Consider the following 18,458-nt stretch of genomic DNA (forward strand, 5'->3'; position numbering starts at 1 on the left):
GAGCTGAAGAAGGAGATCGTGCAGGATCTGTAAGAACTGCAGGCCCAGCTCCACTCTCCTCCAACAAGTGGGTTCGTGGACTGGCGGCAACAGGTACAACCCCCAGAGGCTCTGGAGCCCTAGACTGCCTTCCCAGCCTAACGGAGGCTGCTTCACTTCCACCTCCTAAATCCCACTCCAAGTTCTCCTGTGACCAACCTTCACCTGGAACCACAGAGGAAAGGGAATTCTGAGAATCCCAGTTACAGCCTGGGCAAGTTGACACTGGACAAAGCCAATGCATGTTGCAAGAATACTGAAGACTGATGGTTGGAGAAGAGATCTTTGTTTGAATACAGAGATGAACTTTTGTCAGTACTGAGGGAGAGATACTCTATCTTTCAGTTCCGGAGGAGTGGTAGCCATAAGCTGGTGGCCTCCGGTCTGGAGAGCTCCTCCACCCAGGGGACAGAAACCAGGAAGTATGAAGTCGCTGGAGCCGGGGGAGCCCTGGCTAACCAGAGTCTGCCAAGGATTTGTATCTCTGGAGGCCTCTGTCTGAGACCTAGGAAAGGCGGAGCCCTCTTTGGGCCATCCCACCCCCTCTCTCCAGCAGAGATCTAACCGCACCTCCCCAACAAGGGTGTTTGAGGTTCACTAATGAATGCAGGGGAAGGGGCGAAGGTGACAGCCTTGTAAATGCTGTCATAATGGCACCCAGATGCCTAGATCCAGACTTGCAGGCACTTTGCTGACTAATTGTAGAACTCGTTGGAGTTGGTGATGACCTTTTCTCCCCACTACATTTCTAAATATTTTGGTTGTCAATTGTAAACAAGCCCATTCGGAAACAAAAGTCAGGCTTACTATTGGTGCTTCAAAAATTGTCCCTGTTCCTTTGAGCATTTCTGGGTGCCTTCTCTGTCTCTCATTTTTCTCTGGTTAAAGATGGCCCAATGAGGTCTACTTTGCTTCTGTTTTCACCCAGAGGAGAGCCTGGTGATGAGACCCCAACGTGCCATTTCACCCAGTTTAGCTTCACTCTCATTTCTGACCAGGTGGACAGGATGTCAAAGCTTTCAGTCAATTTTGTCAGCATGGCAAACATATTACTCAGACATGTGGATTCCATTATTTTTTTTTCATGACAAGAAATAATTGGTCTTTCTTCTAAACTGTTGAGATCATGGAGGCAGTGTTGCTGTTTGCATTTCTGTTCTTTTGACCTTCATCCCTTTCTTTCTTGTCCCAGTTGCTTCGACATTATAATCTTCACGTATCCCACAAGGACAAATGTTATCATCATGCTCACGGCCTTTGCCCCCAACCAGTTCTCGGAGGAAGGCTTTTCATTTTCTGGAATTCCTGCTGTTGGGCAGGAAGAGATGAGGAAAGGCTGAAGTGGCCTGGACACGCAGCTGATAGATGGAATAAAGAGCAGAGCACAGAGCCAAGCAGGGAGAGAAAAGGAACGAGGCAGAACGGGGGCATTAGGGAGCGTCTGGAGCAGGAGTAAATAGGTGCTCTGGGGGAGCCACTGAAAGGTGTAAGAGGGAGAATAAGGGTGAACGGGATCTAAAGAGGCTTGTCTGTGTTTGCTAAGGCTGCCACCACCAAATTCCACAGCCTGGATGGGTGCAACAACCAAACTGATTTTCTCCCAGTTCTGGAGGTTGAAAGTCCAAGATCAAGGTGTGGGCAGGTTAGGTTTCTGCAGAGGCCTGTCTGCCTGGCCTGCGGATGGTTGCCTTCTCCCTGTGTCCTCATGCAGCCTGTTCTTTGTGTGCACGGACCCCTGTTGACTTTTCCTCTACCATGACACCCGCCTCACCGGATCAGGGCCCACCCGCATGACCTCATTTCATCCTCATCACTTCTTTAAAGGCCCTGCCTCCAAATACAGTCACATTGAGGGTTAGGGGTTCAACTTAGGAATTTTGGGGAGGGACATTCGGTCCATAACACAGGTATTTCTTGTATTGAATATGTGTCTCCCCACCCCCTGCACCCCCATATTGGTGTTTTCTAAAAAAAAAATACAGAAAATTTTAAATTGCTTTCTATTATATTTATGTGTTCTGTTGAATTGGTTTTGAGACAGCATACAAGCCTGGCTTCCAGGCGTCCTGGGTTTATAGGGGTTGTACGTCAATTTAGGCAACTCTCTGTTACCCAATTTTCAAGAAACTAGAATGTAATAAAATAGTCTTGATAAGAAAATTAGAAGGCACCTAACCGAATCTCTCATTTGTAAGTTGAAAGTCTTTGTTGGACTGAACTTACCCTCAGCAAGGATACTTACCGTCTGTGAAGAAAGCCGAGAAGTGGTTCTGTTGTTGAACAAACGAGGGCCATATAAAACTTTGAGCTTTGGTAGGTATAAATAAGTATTTATAACTACATGGAGGTCTCTGTAGTTGCAATGCAGATTTTCTTTTGCTATTATGAAAAAGAATTACAGCCTCAAGTCTGCTAGTTTCATTTTGACAATCATCTAAATAAAACCTGTCATTTAGTGACTGCCATTTGGAACTATCAATAACTGTTTGAAAATAAGCAAACCACAATCTGGATGGAAAAAAAAAAAAAAAAGCCTGTCCTCCAATACCGTGTTCTGCTTCTCTGATTACTGCTGGAAGCTGCTGCAGACTCACAGAAGACCCCTTATCCTGCGCTCGGTGCAGCGGCTGAGAAATCTGGAGCAAATTTTGCGGAGGCTGCAGACACATGTTCTATGTCAAACTCATGATGCTTGTCAAGGTGCAGTTCTAAAGGACTGGTGGCCTCCTGTCTTCAAGGAGATGCATGTTGAGAGCATGGAGAAGTGCGCGAGTCATGTTCTGTGGGGAGTGACAGCATGTCTTTGTCACAGACACATCTGAGCTACTGTGTCACCTTGAGATGTTGTTGGCAGGACCTAACCTTAGACCATCTGGCTGAGCGATGCCACAGAACAAACACGTTAAAGGTGGGGCTGGGGTTGAGGGGCCGCGGGGGGAGTGCGTGCTGGAAAAGAGAAGGAAAGAGAGAGAGAGAGAGAGATATCTGAGTCCTAGGCTAGGTGTGTATAGGAGATGATACGAATCTCTTATTTTTCCAGAGGCAATTTCTAGCCCATCAAATCAGCCCTGTAATAAGGCTAGTCTGGTGCCTACGTATAGGGAAGGCTGGGAGTGAGATGCGGGTGCAATATTATGAATACCATAAAAGTCCATCTACATTTCCCTGGTAGGGGCCTAAGTTGTATTTTTTTAGGTCATTATTATTTATAATCCATTTATATATGGAAGACGACGGTTCTTTATGGTTTGAATGATTTAAATCTGGGCCTTTAAAGCCACGCATGATTTATTTGCACAAGGAAATCATGTTTTCTTTGGAGCTTTTCAATGGAGGCATAATTACAGTGTTGCAAATACAGTGCTCTATTTAAGGGTCTGTCAGCATTTCCATAATAAACCTCTATTTTCAGGAGTCCAGAATATTGCCAGAGAGAGAGAGAGAGCGAGACACACGGAGGGACAGCGAGAGAAAGAAATCCTTCTAAAATATAAGATTGGTGGGTCCATCTGGGGGTTTTGTTTTAAATCTGAATCTGTGTATGTATTCTTTATTTGTGCGGCGGGGCCAGGGATGTGCCAGGCATCTCTGGACCCTGCCCAGTGGGGCTTTGGCTGTAAAGCAGGATCGTCTCGGGAAGCAGCAGCTAGCGTGCTGGGTGGCTGGCCGCCTCCCTTTCCAGACCCCAGCGGATTGCCAAGCTGCATCTCAGCTTTAAGAAAAGAAAAACATTTTTTTCCCCTTTCATTCTGGTGTGTTTGTTTGTTTTGGTTAACTTAGGCATACGCTAATTTGGATCTTCAATAATGATAATAATAGTGGTATTATCATTATTTATAACAACAATATGAAGTACAGCATAAGTGCCCAGGATGTGTCTGGCACTTTACCAATATTATTTAAAATTTCAACTGTCCTGCAAAGTAGAAATTATTAGTCTCGATTTTCGGAGGATGGAAACAAGCAGGGGTAGGGGTGGTGGGGGTGCAGCTTACCTGGCAGAGAACCAGAAAGCAGAGCTCAGGGTAGCTAAGGTCAGAGTTGAGATAGCCCGTTGCTGGGCCCTCCAGTCTAAATGCAGGAGGAGGCTTCTCTCAAAGTGGAGTAGCTCCTTTAGAGAGTCAGGCTCGGAGCAGCGGGTGGTCTCAGAGACCACATAGGTTAGGAAGTGACCAGTCAGTCAGGAGGCAGAGTTTCGAAGCCCATTGCACAACTCCCAAAGCATGGTTTCCTAGGTAAGTGTGCCTCTGGTTGAGCCTGGATAGAACGATCTGAAAAGTGCTTTGAGGCTCCCTGTGTGGCCCACTTGCACTCTACCTGGGTTATCTCCCTTATTTTCCAAGCTTAGCAATGCAGAGAGTGAGTTTCATGGAGATCGGATAAAATGCCAGGATTATATAACCAGGAAGTGGCGGAGTTCCCAGGTCTGGAATCCTGGTTCTTGACCATGATGCTTTATGGCCCCAAGGGAACCAGTCTCCCTCCGTTTGGAAGGTACATTGGATGAAGACAGGAAGCCAAAACTCAGGATTCTCCTGCTTTATGTGGGAGAGTCTGCCTTGGAATTGCCGATGGACCCTTTCCAGCAGTTTGTGTGTTGGCATTGAACAGAAGGGAAAGGTAATATACACCCCTCTCGCACAGGGAGGACGAGGGATAAGCGGTGGAGGGAAGACCACCCTCCACACTGTTCACAGCCAGCCGCGGGGAAACTATTTTGTAAACTCCTGATCCCTTGTGGGTGGTGTGATTTAATTCTTTTTCCTTCTCTTTTCTGGGACTGCTTTCGGGTTGCTTGTTCCCGCTGAGACCAGAGGTGGTAATACACAGCACAGGGAGAAGCAAGAAAAGGAAGCACGTTTTTCATTAAGAAAATGTTCTTCCTACTTCTGCAAGCAAAATCAGGAAACCGTATGGGAGATATTATTTATTGAGGGGATCTCCTGCTCTCAAAGTGGAGGTTGAGCCTCTAAGTTCCAAAGAAAGGATTCAAATTACCATTACAAAGCAGAATGCATGTATCTTATTGGAACAACTCTTGGAGGCTGTAAATTCTGTCCAGCAAGTATTTATTGAGGGTCCTCGAAGGGGTTGGTGTTGGGTGTTGGTCTCCATATGGGAGGTGGCTTGACTGGCATGGAAAATCTGACTCAAGCTAGTGTTGGAAGTGAAATGGTAAGGAGGCCACTCTATGTGGCCAGTGCCTAAGCACTAATTTGAGCAATCAGCACATTAGTGCTTCTGGGAACAAGAAGCAAAGTGATCAGTGTCTATTTGAAATCAGAACTGTTTATTTAACCCACGAATATTTACTAAGCATCTGCTATCTGCTGCGCATGGAGCCAGGAGCTGGTGAGTCAATGGTGAGCTAGGCAGGTGTCGTTCCTGCCCTCATAGAACTTAAAATCTAGGATAGACACATGAAGCAAATAATTACACTAGTGATTAAATAATCTATTAAGTCATTGTAAGTGTGATAAGTTCTTCAGAGGAAAACATAGGGTCCTATGAAAACAGATAAGAGAGGGACTAAATCCACTAGAAGGCATTCAGCTGTAAGTAACAGAAAACCCAGTCGACAGTGGCTCACAGAAATTGGGCTTATTTTCCCGCTGTGACAAGGAGTTCAAAAGCAGGCATTCTCTGGCATTGATTCAGTGACATCATCAAGGATCCAGGCTCTTCTTTGCCTCCCCCCTGCCATCTTCGACATATGAGCTTTTCACTCTTGGGCTTGTGGCCTCATGGCGACAGAAGGGCTGCTGTGGCTCTACTTTCAAAGAGGGACACGCAGGGAAGGGGGGTATACCAGAGAGCTCTTTTCTCTAACACAACATATTGCAGCAGCAGCAGAATTTCTTTTCCAGAAATCTTTCAGCAGACTTTCTGCTAATTCATTAGCCAGAACTGGGTTTTTAGTGAAAACAATAGAAAAGATGAAGTAGTCAGCAACTACGTATGTGTGACTGTAGGTCACACTTGTGGCACGTTGTACAGACCACAGTCATGTGTATTAAGTTGTTTGATTCTCCCATCAGTTCTGTGACAATGAGCAGTTTCTCAGATGAAGACATTGAGGCTTGAGTGAGGGGCTTGCCCAAGAACACATAGTCAAGCCTCCCTTGGCCAGGGGTCCCGGATCCTTCCTGGGGGCAGGCCCTGCCCTGCGTCTACCAGGTTTTAGAGAGTGGGACAATCCTGAGCCCTACATACAGCACCTTCCAAAGAGACATGTGGGCATGTGAGACTTCACAAAAGGGTGAGGATTAGCTTTCTGAGATGTTTGCTTGGGGGCCCAAAATTTAGATTATCCCTCTAATGTTTTCCTATGACCACCCCCAAGATTGAAAGTCACACAGTGGGAGGGCAGGCAGACTGGGAAGAAAGAAGCCTTCTGATAGCAAAGTCAGAATCTCGCAGCGGAGCTTTTGGGGTCCTGACTTGCCAGGATATAAAAACAGGCATAGAGAATAACATCCTCGCATGGGACTGCGACCTCATTTCCAGAAGACTTTGGAAATGTTGCTTTTAAATGTTTTTGAGTAACCTTCTCCAATCCCTGGAACGTAACCCAGGCAAAAGATGGTGTGTTTAACATCTAGGATATATGAATGAAGATTAAAACCACAGATTCTCGGGGCGCCTGGGTGGCTCAGATGGCTGGGTAGCTGCTTTCAGTTCAGGTCATGATCTCCGCGTCCTGGGATTGAGCCCCAGGTCCAGCTCCTGTCTCAGCAGGGAATCTGCTTCTCTCTCTGCCTCTGCTCAAGCTCTCTCTGTGTCTCTCTCTGCCTTAAATGAATAAATAAAATTAAAAAAAAAAAAAGCAAAAACAAAAAAAACCCCACAGGTTCTCCTGGTATTTTAAAGGCACCCCAAAAAATCGGTCTGCTAGTCACATGTACCGTCCTACTCCACACCCTTCCCTCAGCCTCCCCCCAGGCTGTGCGTGCCGGTCACAGCAGGAGAGATGTCCTTGGCCCATTCCACTCTCCCCGCCACCTTCCTAGCCTCCTGGATCGAGGCCACGAGGTTGTCTGTTGTCTGTTGCTGGGTTGGTGGAAGGTAGAGACAGACCTGTTGGCTTGGGATCGTCCCATGAAAATCAGGGTGGGCAGGATGCCCGGAGACGCACCAGCATCCTTGAGTTACGCCAGTGGAAACAAGAGTCATGTACCCTGTGCTGGAGAATGTGTAAAATTGACACCGGTTACCAGATGTTCTGGGGTTTTATGAGATTTACAAGGCCTTCTGTGAAGTAACACTTACTTTAAAAAAGTAAACCTTGCCTGCTCTGAGTGGAAAGTTTTGTTTTTGGGTTTTTTCTTTTTCTTTCTTTCTTTCTTTCTTTCTTTCTTTCTTTCTTTCTTTCTTTCTTTCTTTCTTTCTTTTAATCTTTTGGGTGCCCTGAGCAGCACCTGTTTGCACAGCAGAGCTGTGGCCTGCAAGAAGCGGCTTCTGGTGAGTGACAGGAAGGGGAGCAGAATGTGGCAGGCGGCCTGGTCCTGATTTAAACGGCCAGACGCCAGAGGCCCACGCTGATGGATGCAGAGACCCACCCACAAACGGGGACCAAGGTGCCCCACCCCCCACCCCCGCTTAATGCAATAAATCTGCATCTGAAATTTTGGGTACAAGTCCTCATTATGCAGCCAATTGTTTTTTAAAGACCTGATTTATTTATTTAAGAGAGAGACAGAGCATGAGCTGTGGGAGAGGCAGAGAGAGAGGGAGAAGCAGACTCCCACTGAGCAGGGAGTCCGATGCAGGGCTCGATCCCAGGCCCCGGGATCATGACCTGAGGAGAAGGCAAATGCTTCACTGACTGAGCCCCCCAGATGCCCCTCATCCAATTGTTTTTTAAACAAATAACTACTGTGTAATTCATCTTTAGAGGACACTTGAATTTTCAAAGGATAGGTTTGATTAAAATGGCGTCCATCCTTAGCACGCGCTGCAGAATGCGGCCCCTTATGAAGCGGTCATTTGTCATGTGTGGGGTCTCGACGCATGCAAGATGGTAAACAAGTGTCATGTACGAGCGGGCATGAAGAGCTCAATGCAGGGTATGGCGAATCCAATCAGGTGAAGGGCAGGAAAACCAAGGTCTTAGATAATCGGGTGAGAGAAAGAGAAAGGAGCAGAGAGGAATTCTGTTCAGTAGGATGAAGGAGTGCCTTCCAACTGGGGACAGATCTGTTGGGTGGGGAGTGCTGCCCCCAAGAAGGCTGGAAATAACAGGGCTGGTACCATCCTGACCAAACACAGAGGACCAACTGGAAGTCCTGCCTGAAGGGGCTTTGGGGGTGTGTTGAAATCCACATAGAACCCCCTTTATCTTATGAAACTTCGTTGCGGGAAGAAGGGGAGGAGGAGGAAGCTGTGAGCCTGCTCTGTTGGTCCTACCAGTATATTTTAAGTAGAACTCAGTTATGCAACGGACTCCAACCGTCCTTAAAATGCTAACATCACCTCCAGCATCTATGGGGCAGAGGTCTTGACTTCTGATCAGAGCTTCCTTAATTGCGTATGCGGATCTCCTTTGTCTGTCCCCAGGGGCCATTGTCAAACCCTGGGCCTTCCTCAGGGGCAGCAGGGCTCTTCTCAAGCTCCACAGCTGTGGGACTCGAAGAGTGAAGAGCAGTATGGAAGGAGGCACATGGGGTAGCATTGGTTTCCTGGCAGGGGGAGTATGGAGAGGGGGAGGTGGGAGATGAGAACAAAGACCATGAAAGAGAGGGAGGAACTCACCATGCAGAACGCAGTATTCATGGTCTCTCAGTTATACAGAAAGGATGTCTCTGCTCGTGTACACAGCTATACAGAGATGGGCCACCCAAACAGGAATGGTGATTAACAGACTAGTGGATTTCAGGTTAGTTTTAGTTGCTTATATTTCTCTGGTGTTTGAATGTTCTGTGCTATTACTTTTAAATCAGAAAGCAGACTTTTTTCATTGTAAAAATAGAGAATAGCAACAATAAGACAATAACCACAACAAAGGCATGCATTTCAGGGCTCAGGGTGTCTTTCTGCTCCTCCCTCTTCATGGAAGCCTGGCTACATTTTGAAATGTGGCCTCTGGGAGAAATGGGAAGAAGATATAGGGTGTGGGTCATGTACTCTATGGTTGTGGCCTCAGGTCGCTCTCTGGAAAACCAGGTGTTGATTCCAAGGTGACTATCCCAGCAAAGCATCAGTATCAACCCTGGTTCCAGAAGCAAGGCTCAGCCTTAGTTACTTCCCCCCATATTCCTCTTTCCAACAGATAACAACCACCGAGAATGCACATGCTGTCAAACAAAATCAGGTTGATTAACTTGCCGCAGCAGGGGAGAAACATACCCCAAACTTGCGCATCTCAGATGGAAGGAATGGGGAAGGGCTTTTTATGATTTGGACTCATACTGAATAATTATGACGAGGGGCCTGGGAAAATGAGGTCTACTCTGGATTGCACACCAGCGCGAAGTAGGGGCCATTTAGAAATTGGGTATCTCTGGGGCGCCTGGGTGGCTCAGCCGTTAAGTGTCTGCCTTCGGCTCAGGTCATGATCCCAGGGTCTTGGGATCGAGCCCCACATCGGGCTCCCTGCTCGCTGGGAAGTCTGCTTCTTCCTCTCCCACTCCCCTTGCTTGTGTTCCTTCTCTCGCTCTCTCTCTCTGTCAAATAAATAAATAAAATCTTAAAAAAAAAAGAAATTGGTTATCTCAGCAATAGGCACGAGGAAAGCAGCAGAGCTGGGGAAGGCATTGGCAAGGCGATCACTAAAAACGGGGAGAGGGTTGGTAGTCACTTTGCAGCGTGGTGTGGCCTTGGGAGGAACACTGATTTTTGTTGGCCTTGCCATGGGGCCTATCTCCATCTGATGATGTGCAGGGCTCATTTTCATGGTTTCACTCCCTGGGGTCCAGAACTAGCTGTCATTTCTGCAGAGGGGTGCTTGGCAGTGGGGTCTGATGGAACCAGCTCTGTGCCCAGGCCTGGCTTAGGTGGGTGAGAATGGAACACACCGTGCTTTGGCTCCTGTCCGGGAGTTCGTCCTCCATGGTGTTGTGCGGGCCTCAGAAGCTTGTGGAGGAAACTGCTCCTTGAGGTCCATGGGTTAGGTCCTTCACCCCCTGACACTGAGGCTTTTGGAGACAGGTGCCTAACAAGTTAGCACAGATTCCTCCAGTCTCCTGAAAGCTCTTGCCCTGCTTGTAGACCCTGGGCAATGCTGGACTGTGGGCTTTAGGCCTGGTCTGAGGAATCCCGCCTGGATTCCTCCGGATTCACTTCTTTATCCCCATACCCATTTTCTCACTTTCGAAGAAGGGGAAATTATACCAACTTCTCTGAGTTAAGGCCAGGATGACTTTGAGTGGAACCCACATTGTATTCTCCGAGAACTGGCTTCAAAGGAAAAGCTGATATAGATACGTGTCAATATCTTAACATAGCTGGAATCTTCTTCTGTGGCCAGAATCAAACAGTGTGCTCACCACGGATGGTGCGGCCCTGCCCACTGCCCCTGGGTACCCTGCTGAGTCCCGACGGTGGCTGCCTCCTCCTTCCCTTCCCTTCCCTTGTCTATCCTGCATGGTGCCTCTTCCAAACAGACCTCTCTGAACTTTGGCTTCCTCCCCTGTCTCAGACCTGCCTTTTCCCCCGTGCCTGTGGCTCCCCTGCCTGAACTCGGTCCCAGTCCCCTTCTCCTGGTAGGAGGGTGGAGGGCCTGAGGCCGAAGGGCTCTGACTCAGGCCACTAGACTGCCCTGTGGCTGCCCAAATTATAAGCATGGCCCCTGTCCTGGGGCCATGACCAGGACTTACTTCTTCTACTGAGGGTCTGAACCAGCCTTATAGTCTGCTCACGGGACCTAGCTGTCACCCAGGGGCAATTCATCCTGACCACGTGTGCATCTGGCGTACGGAAGACAGCAGCGGCCACCTCAACCAAATGGAGACCTTCCCTTGGCTCCCAGTTGGTGGTAGGCAGACATGGGAAGGAGGACATATCTGCCTGCGACATTAGAATAAGATGAGCCCAACTCTTTGGGGCTGGGCTCCAGCAGGCGCTTGGAGAACACCTCAGAACTACAGACGAAGCCCCGCGTTGATGTTATGGGGCAATCTCAGCACGGGCAAATATCTGTCGTCTAAAGAAATCATAAAATGGGCTGGTGGTCTGGGAGCTGAACGGGGCACACACTCTGCACATATTTGAGACGACCTTGATTTGGTGACAGGCCTGTGTGAGCCCCTCACCTAGAAATCAGTTAGGATCCACCAGAGAAATGAAATAATGTAGATGGCCCTGAATCCTCTTTCTCCTGCTGCTCTCTTCCCCCCTTATCTGCAGAGGGCAAAGATTTGTGGCCCCTGTTGTGGTCCTCAGGCACGATTTGTATTTAATTATTACACTCCAGATTTTTCTGGCCTGCCCTGGAAGCCTGGCTAGCTTCCTCTTCCCCTCCTGCTCTGCAATACTATGGCTCCCTGTTCACGGTGATCTTAGCCATTTGGGTCGTCTGTGGCACATAAGGCTGATCAGTTTGCTTTAATTAAGCTTCAAAGGACAGCCCGAGCCCCCATCTTCTCTCCAGTTTGCTTTTTCCTTCCCCAGTCCCTGCGCAAGACAAGGTGTGCAGCCCGCGCTCTCGGATGGAGGCCTGACCGTCACAGTCTGTGCCAGCCTCACCTGATGAATGAATTTCCACAGGGAGCTACTTGCCAGTGTTTGTCATTGCTACAGACCCAGAAGGAGGAGAAAGGGGGTGCCAGCAGGCAGAAGGGGGAGTTTGCAGCCTGCTTCTGCTGACCCTGCTCCCTGAGAGCTTCTGTTTTCAGCAGGGCCTATGGAAAAGCCACATCGCCTTAAGTGAGGGACGCCTTAAATAGGCCTCCCACCCCTGTACTTTTATAGAATTTTCCCTTTAAAACTAATGTGGGGGCCACAGCAGCAGCTTTTTGTCCCAGGTAATGACCGGACGGAATTATTATTATTATTTTTTACACCCAGCCACCGGCTTCTGAGGTCCTCAGAAAGAACATTTGTAACCATGCATTCTTTATGTGGTCTTCGATTAATAAACAGGAACCCACCTTTCTAGACTCACAGAGAAACAGTTTTTTTCTGTTTGCTGCTCCTGTGTGTAGGGTCCATGAATGGGGGCTTTGAGAACTTGCCCTTTCATGGCCAGATATCAAAGTGCTGCTCACACAGATGGATCGACCGCACGGAGGTGCGGCCCTGGGCCGCCGCCCGTGTGGCCGCCCTCTGCGGTTCCCCGCTGGCGGCCTCATCGGGCCGCAGGGCCAGGCTTGTGATGGCCCCGTTTTCCTCCCTGGGATGAACGCCGACCCACCAGGAAGAAGGGGGAGACCACCAGCATCCATTCTCCACCGAGTCTTAAAATAACTATATTTATAATTACTTGTATGTGTTCCCTTTTGTGGCCTTCCTCCCCTGGTTACATCCCTCTGTTTGGGATGAGAAAGTTCATGTTTAAAGGTTTTCTGGCCTGATGTCCTTTCCTTTCTCTTCTCCTTTCCATTTTTTTTCCCTCTTCTCTCCTCTCCCCTTTTTCCTCCCACTTTCTATAGCCCCCTTCCCTCTTGTCCTCGGAGAGTGGGCCCTGATTCTCCCCCATTACAGGTGGGGTGCTCCCAGAGTCTTCCTTGTGCCACCTCAAGCTCTGAGCTCTGAGGGTTTTGCTACGGCTTCAGGGAAGGGAAGCAGGCAGCACTAGGCCAAGCAGCAATGATGACAGTCCCTGCAGAAGCGAGGGTGCGCGAAGGGCTGGGGCTTTGTCTATGAATCCCTAAGTCCGAGATTGGGCCGATGAAAGCTTTGAGTTATAGTCAGAGGATTGAGGTGCCACAGAACAGCAACAGGAAGTGTGTTGAGCTTTGTCAATGTGTTGGTGCTCTGAGGGCTCTTCCGTCTGGGGAAAGTCATCCGCTAATCTTGGGCTTCCATTTGACTCATGCTGGGCAAAATGCTGGGAAGCAGCTTTGGGGTGTCTGTAACTAGAAGCACAGACCTGGCAGTTGGCCTGGATTTGTGGGGAGGAGGCAGAAATGAACCCATCCTATTCTCTCCTGCCTTCCACCCTCTGGTCCTGTCCTCTCACTCCATATGGATCTGTTGGGAAGATGGAGGTATGGCCACCTTGGGTTAAGTCTTGATGGGGTCCGAGTCATCCTTACTCTGCCACCATCTTTAAGAGTTCCCAGGAAAGGCCTTTTGGAGGTGAGGAGACACTCAGGCATAGTTAGAGCAGGGCAGATTGTCAGGGAAGGGAGTCGGAGGCTGTCTTTTCTGTTACACAGCTTGTCCCGGGTGAGGCAGCTCAGGGCACTCTTGCCATGTAATTCTTTGATTAGAATCTAATGAGGTGGGAGTTTTGGGTCTCCTGTGCCCTCATGTATTGGCGGAGAGTGGGTCTGGAGTTGATCTGCATGGGGAAGAGACGCTGAGTCGCAGGAATGGTAACCTGTGGCAAAATGGAGGAGAGACTCGCCCTTAGTTCTCTCAGTGCCCCCTCTCCCCGCCAGGAGTCTCAGAAGCCCCTGTGAGACCAGCCAGGAGGGAACTGTGATGCTCACATTACAGATGAACCCACTGCTTTCACCCCTGCGCCACCCGGTACTCGTGCCCGTGGAGAGGAAGAGGAAGGAACATGAGTGGGCCTGAAGATGTTTGCTGTGAGTCTTAGAATCGCCGATGGTTGTCCAGAGGATGTCATCTGCCTGATTCTTCTATAATCCCCAGCCCTCTTTATAGGGACAACGTCAGGTGGCAATGAGGAAACGATGGGAGTCAACTCGGACAACAGTGATACTACTGTGAATGACAAGAGGTGTAAAGATCCTTTGCCAAGTGCGCACTGTTTTTCACTGTTTCCATGCTGATGGTGCATGGTGGAAACCTGCCTGGCTTCTCCAGACACCCTGGTGCTGTCCTCGTCTTGGCCCGGACAGTGCCCACTACCCACCCAGTTCCCCATTCTCTAAGATTGAGATCACCAACATCCCCAGGAACCTAGAAGACCATTCCTCTCTTCCCCCCTGATCTGAGGGAATAAAATTGGACCCCTGGATGTATCTCCAGGCCATAGGGCAGTTCAGAAGCTTCCAGAACAAGGGCACAAGTCCTGCATACTTGTCATCTGGACCACCAAAGTAAGCTCCTCCTGGGGGGGGGGCAGGAGGTGAGATTTGATTAGTGAGGGGTTCAAAGGGAGTTAGGCCAGGTCCCAGAAGGGAGGCAGCAGGAGAGGAAGTGTTGTAATTAAGAGTCATCACAGCCCAGTGCTAGAGCTGTCCTTTTCTAGGCTTTGCAATGCTTTTGTTGCCCTGATGCCTGTTGCTGGTGGTGAACAACAGAGGGGTGTGGCTTTTTCTGAGGGCCTTATTGTGCAAAGAACAACTTCGGCTATCCCCTTATTATCCAGGCTGAAACACACCCCTGAGCAAATATTTGAGCAAGTCCCTCATTTGCCAAACAGCTTCTTCCACCTGGGACAGCCCAAGGGTCTGGAAGATGAAGCCAGTTCTGCTCTCTGGCTTGAAACAAGGCAGAGGTATTGGTCTTCAATGTTAGGCTTTTCCCGATCCTGTGCTGGGCACTGTGTATAATCCAAGAGAGGAGCGAATGTCTGCTGAAGCACTGACCAAGGGTATCACTTCCTCCGAATATTCCTCCATAAAGGGGGCTTTGAGGTGGAGTAAATTTTGAAATATCTGAATTCTACATCCCTCTCAAGGATGATTACCATGCCCGTTATCACGTTAAGGTCCTGAGAAGTCCTACAGTGAGGAAACCATTTAACTTAGTTTAGCTCAGAATGGGTTGGCATTATTTGGAAATCCATAGAACCGAATTTTCATGGAGCTCCATTCTATAACCCATGGGAAATGTAAAGTAAAACACAATAAAATTAAGTAAAATATAGGTCAGGAGGACACAGTAAGTTTCTACCCAAAGCGCAAAGGATTGGGATAGGAGATTTTGGACGGTACACAGAGGATTTAATATGTGGCGTTTTTCAGATGCGGTTTTCGTGTCTGCAGAGATTAGTAACACACACTTGGGGTTGCCGTATAGCTGTGTAAGACGTAGTCCCCACTCTCGTCTTGTTGAGGAGGAAACACACACACACACACACACACACACACACACACACACTCAAGATAACTTCATATCCCTGAGGGGAAAAGCTAGGGTAGACTGGAGTGGAAATGGCTCCTGGCAGAAGAGGAAGGAGTGAATGTTGGTGGGCCTGGGGAAGAGCCGATGAAGGAGGGCCAGGAGGAAGGTGCCCGGTTCTGTCCTGTCCCAAGCTCAGGCCTGCTTTCACTCTCCCTCATGTGGTTCTTCCTATCTGAGGGGAGCGAGAAGTTGGGCCCTGACAGAATTTGGGGAAAGGGCCATGTGGGGGTGGTGACAGCTGCCCGGTGCCCTACGCAGAGCCAGCCACGGAAAGCTCCCGTGGCCTTCTCTGAAGATACCTCCTGCCCTGCCTCTAATTTGAGGGGCAGCTCTAACTTGTCCAGTTAGCCACATGCTGAGGGGGGAGGGCAGAGGAAAGTGACTCTGGGTGCTTTCGGTCACCATGGACTGCCTTGTGCTCAAAAATCTCCGTGGCCTTGGGCCTGGCAGGGGGGAGTAGGAGCGATGAAGCCCCTGCTCTGGGACGCACTTCTGCGCGCCTGGAGGAGGAAGGGGCGCATGTGGGAGCACTCAGCCGCCAGGCAGCACCTGTTGAGGGACCCAGCTGCGGTCAGGGCAAGGGGCATTCTCGGCCCCTGCCTCACGTCCGCTCTGGCAGCTGCCTGGGTGTGGTCCTGCATTCCACGTGCGACACCGCTGTCGCCAAGCCCTGAGTGGGCAAGAGCCTCCTCGGGCCGCAGGGCTCTGCCTCGTCACCGTGGCGGTGACCCACACCCCCGAGGCAGAGCCAGTGGGTGGACCCAGTACCCGGTCTTGGCCGCCAGTCTGAGAAGCAGGAGCAGATTTCACAGCCGAGAGCTCAGAGTCAAATTTGTTTTAAGTCATTAAAACGTACAACTTATTAAAAACTGGAGGTAGGGAGCAAAGGCAATGAGAGGCAGACGTGAGACCACGAGAAAACACCAAGATGGAAAGGGTCGGTCCATTTCCAACCGGCTGGCTCCTGTTCTGTTACTATACACTCGGAGGAAAAAACTTTTGGCTGCATTAAAAAGGGGAAAAAAAAAAAAAAAAAAACCAAAAAACCAGAATTAGAAGAAGAATTTTTTTTTTTTAGGTAAAGAAAAGTAGGCCAAGAAATTACTTATTCTGATGACCTCATAGCTCATGGTCCTCGTTCCAAGTAATGTAACACAAAGGGGAGGTCAGTGACAGGAAACATGACGCGCGGAATTCCACACTGCAGAATGTGGGCATTTTCTCATGCAAACGCTTTACTCCACGGACCTTAAAACATGTCACAAATTTACAATAATTAAACCTCACGGCCCACCTGAGGGAGGGCAGAATGCTGTGTTGCTCATTTTATAGCTAGGTGGACTCCAGCACGGAGAGCCTGCCAGTAGGAGAGGCCTGCCTGGGGCTCAGGGACGTCTGGGGCTCCGACCAGACCCCTTCCCTCCTGGCAGGCCTGCCCCAGGGGCCCGCACCTCAGCAAGCAAATAGCCGTTGGCCAATTGTCGCCTCCTTTCCTGTGAATTTAAAAATATGTCTATACTTAAAAATTACAATAAAAAGTAATTTCAAAATAATATATATAGAAAAATACATAATGTATAATAAAAATTTTCGAACACAAATTTAAAAAATGATAGTTGGCTAAGATTGGGTTCCTTTTTACCCAGGGGCCTCATTTTATTCTCTTGTTTTGCCTTCACAAGTCAGTGAAAAGGCAGCCATTCAGAAAGAGGTTTTCTTTTCCAGAAGGAGAAGGAAACTGAAGAGTTGCCTTTTTAGATGAAATGAGGTGAGATGACTGGAGGGGAGATGGGTTGGGGGAGGGGAAGAAGAGGGGGGTGGAGAACCTCGTTCATCTTGGATGAAAGCACCCCAGAAAATATTTATCTTAGTTTACCTCAGAAGGGCAGGAGGTGTAAGAGCTCTGCGAGCTTTTGCTTGCAGTTGAGATTTTCCTTCCCGGCTTAGGCTTCCTCCAACTGGCCCAGGGACCTGGGCGAGAAAGGGGCAGTTTACAAAATGCTTCGTCATATGCTCCCCAAAACCTTGTGTGAGACCAGGCTCCACAGACAGTTACCAGTCTCATTTGAACACTCCTGTTTTAATTCCGGGGTCTTCTGAAGGATGTCATTGATCTGAGCACTTGCCCCCAGACTCTTAAGGTAAATTATAAACCATTTCTAAGAGAGACTGGTCACAGCTGTTCTCCAGGAACGAGTGATAGCCAGTCCTGGGAGTCAGACAATTCACACATGAAACTGGTCTTAGTCTGCTTTCCTTGACTGTTTCAGATTGGTCATCAACATCAATAAAATTGACCCAATAATTCTCCCTCGCTCCCCCGCTACCTACCTAGTCCAGTGTCCTTGGGCCTTTTAGGGAGTGTTCTAGGTTCTCAGATGTTGTCAGGGCATTGTAGATCTGAACAATTCTCGATTCTCCATTCCTCTTCTCATCCCCACTCGCAGTCTCTAAATCTCCAAAATAACAAGATCAACAAAAATCCTACAAGAGAGCTTAATTCTGAAAGGAGACAAACTGCCTCAATAGAGATCTTTCTGTACTTCTGGAGAATGTTAATAACCTGACTAAACATGGTGTAAATATAATTCTCTTATCTGCTCTAATTGGGAGACAACGTGGAGGGAAATTTGGGGATGGCAAGGGGCCTTATGGATTTTCATCCTCCATTACTCAGCAGGGAAATACTTCTCCTGGTGTTCCAAAGGGAGGGGGAGTCGCCACAAGTCATACCATGTATCACTGTGCATCACATTGACTCATGGCCAGATCTTGAGAAAAATTCACAGAAGTCAGGAAATTCCCGGAGCATGCTCTCATTTCACCCTCTGCTGACCCTGCAGTGAGAGCATAGGTAGTAGGGTCAGCCTGGAGGACATTTTTAAAAAGGAAAAATCAAAGCACTTCTGTTGCTTCTGCATGCCTGTGGCGGGACAGAGTCCTTACGGGCCTGGCTGAAAATGCAGGATCGGCCTTGAGCCCCGGTGACCTGGGGGCAGCCAGCACTGGTCTGTTCCTTCATTCTAGACTTTTATTTTTGCAAAACCCCCTCCCCGTTCCATCCGGCTTTGTTTCCCTTTGGGGACCAGCATCTTTCCCTCTGGAAAAAAGCAAGATGCCCATGACCTCCCCTTCCAATGGGTAGAGCCAAATTTAGAGTTGGGGTTGCTCATTTGAGCTTTGTATATAATTGAGCCTGGCACAAAGGGTTATCATTAGGA

At 48.8% G+C, this 18,458-nt stretch overlaps 1 long non-coding RNA gene across 2 annotated transcripts; it reads right to left on the reverse strand.

Moving 5' to 3' along the window:
- Positions 1-16,107: 16,107 nt before the first annotated feature.
- LOC117797163 lies at positions 16,108-18,258 on the reverse strand. Of its 2 annotated transcripts, XR_004622079.1 has the most exons (5): positions 17,971-18,258; positions 17,569-17,687; positions 17,114-17,208; positions 16,356-16,730; positions 16,135-16,240 (listed from the first exon to the last, which is right to left on the reverse strand). It is a non-coding gene; the product is annotated as an uncharacterized LOC117797163 (long non-coding RNA). The 2 variants fall into 2 exon arrangements; XR_004622078.1 differs by having other exon boundaries at positions 16,108-16,730; positions 17,971-18,255.
- Between the last annotated feature and the right edge of the window lie 200 nt (positions 18,259-18,458).

This window comes from Ailuropoda melanoleuca, chromosome 19, assembly GCF_002007445.2.
Source record: "Ailuropoda melanoleuca isolate Jingjing chromosome 19, ASM200744v2, whole genome shotgun sequence".
Classification (NCBI taxonomy): Eukaryota; Metazoa; Chordata; class Mammalia; order Carnivora; family Ursidae; genus Ailuropoda; species Ailuropoda melanoleuca.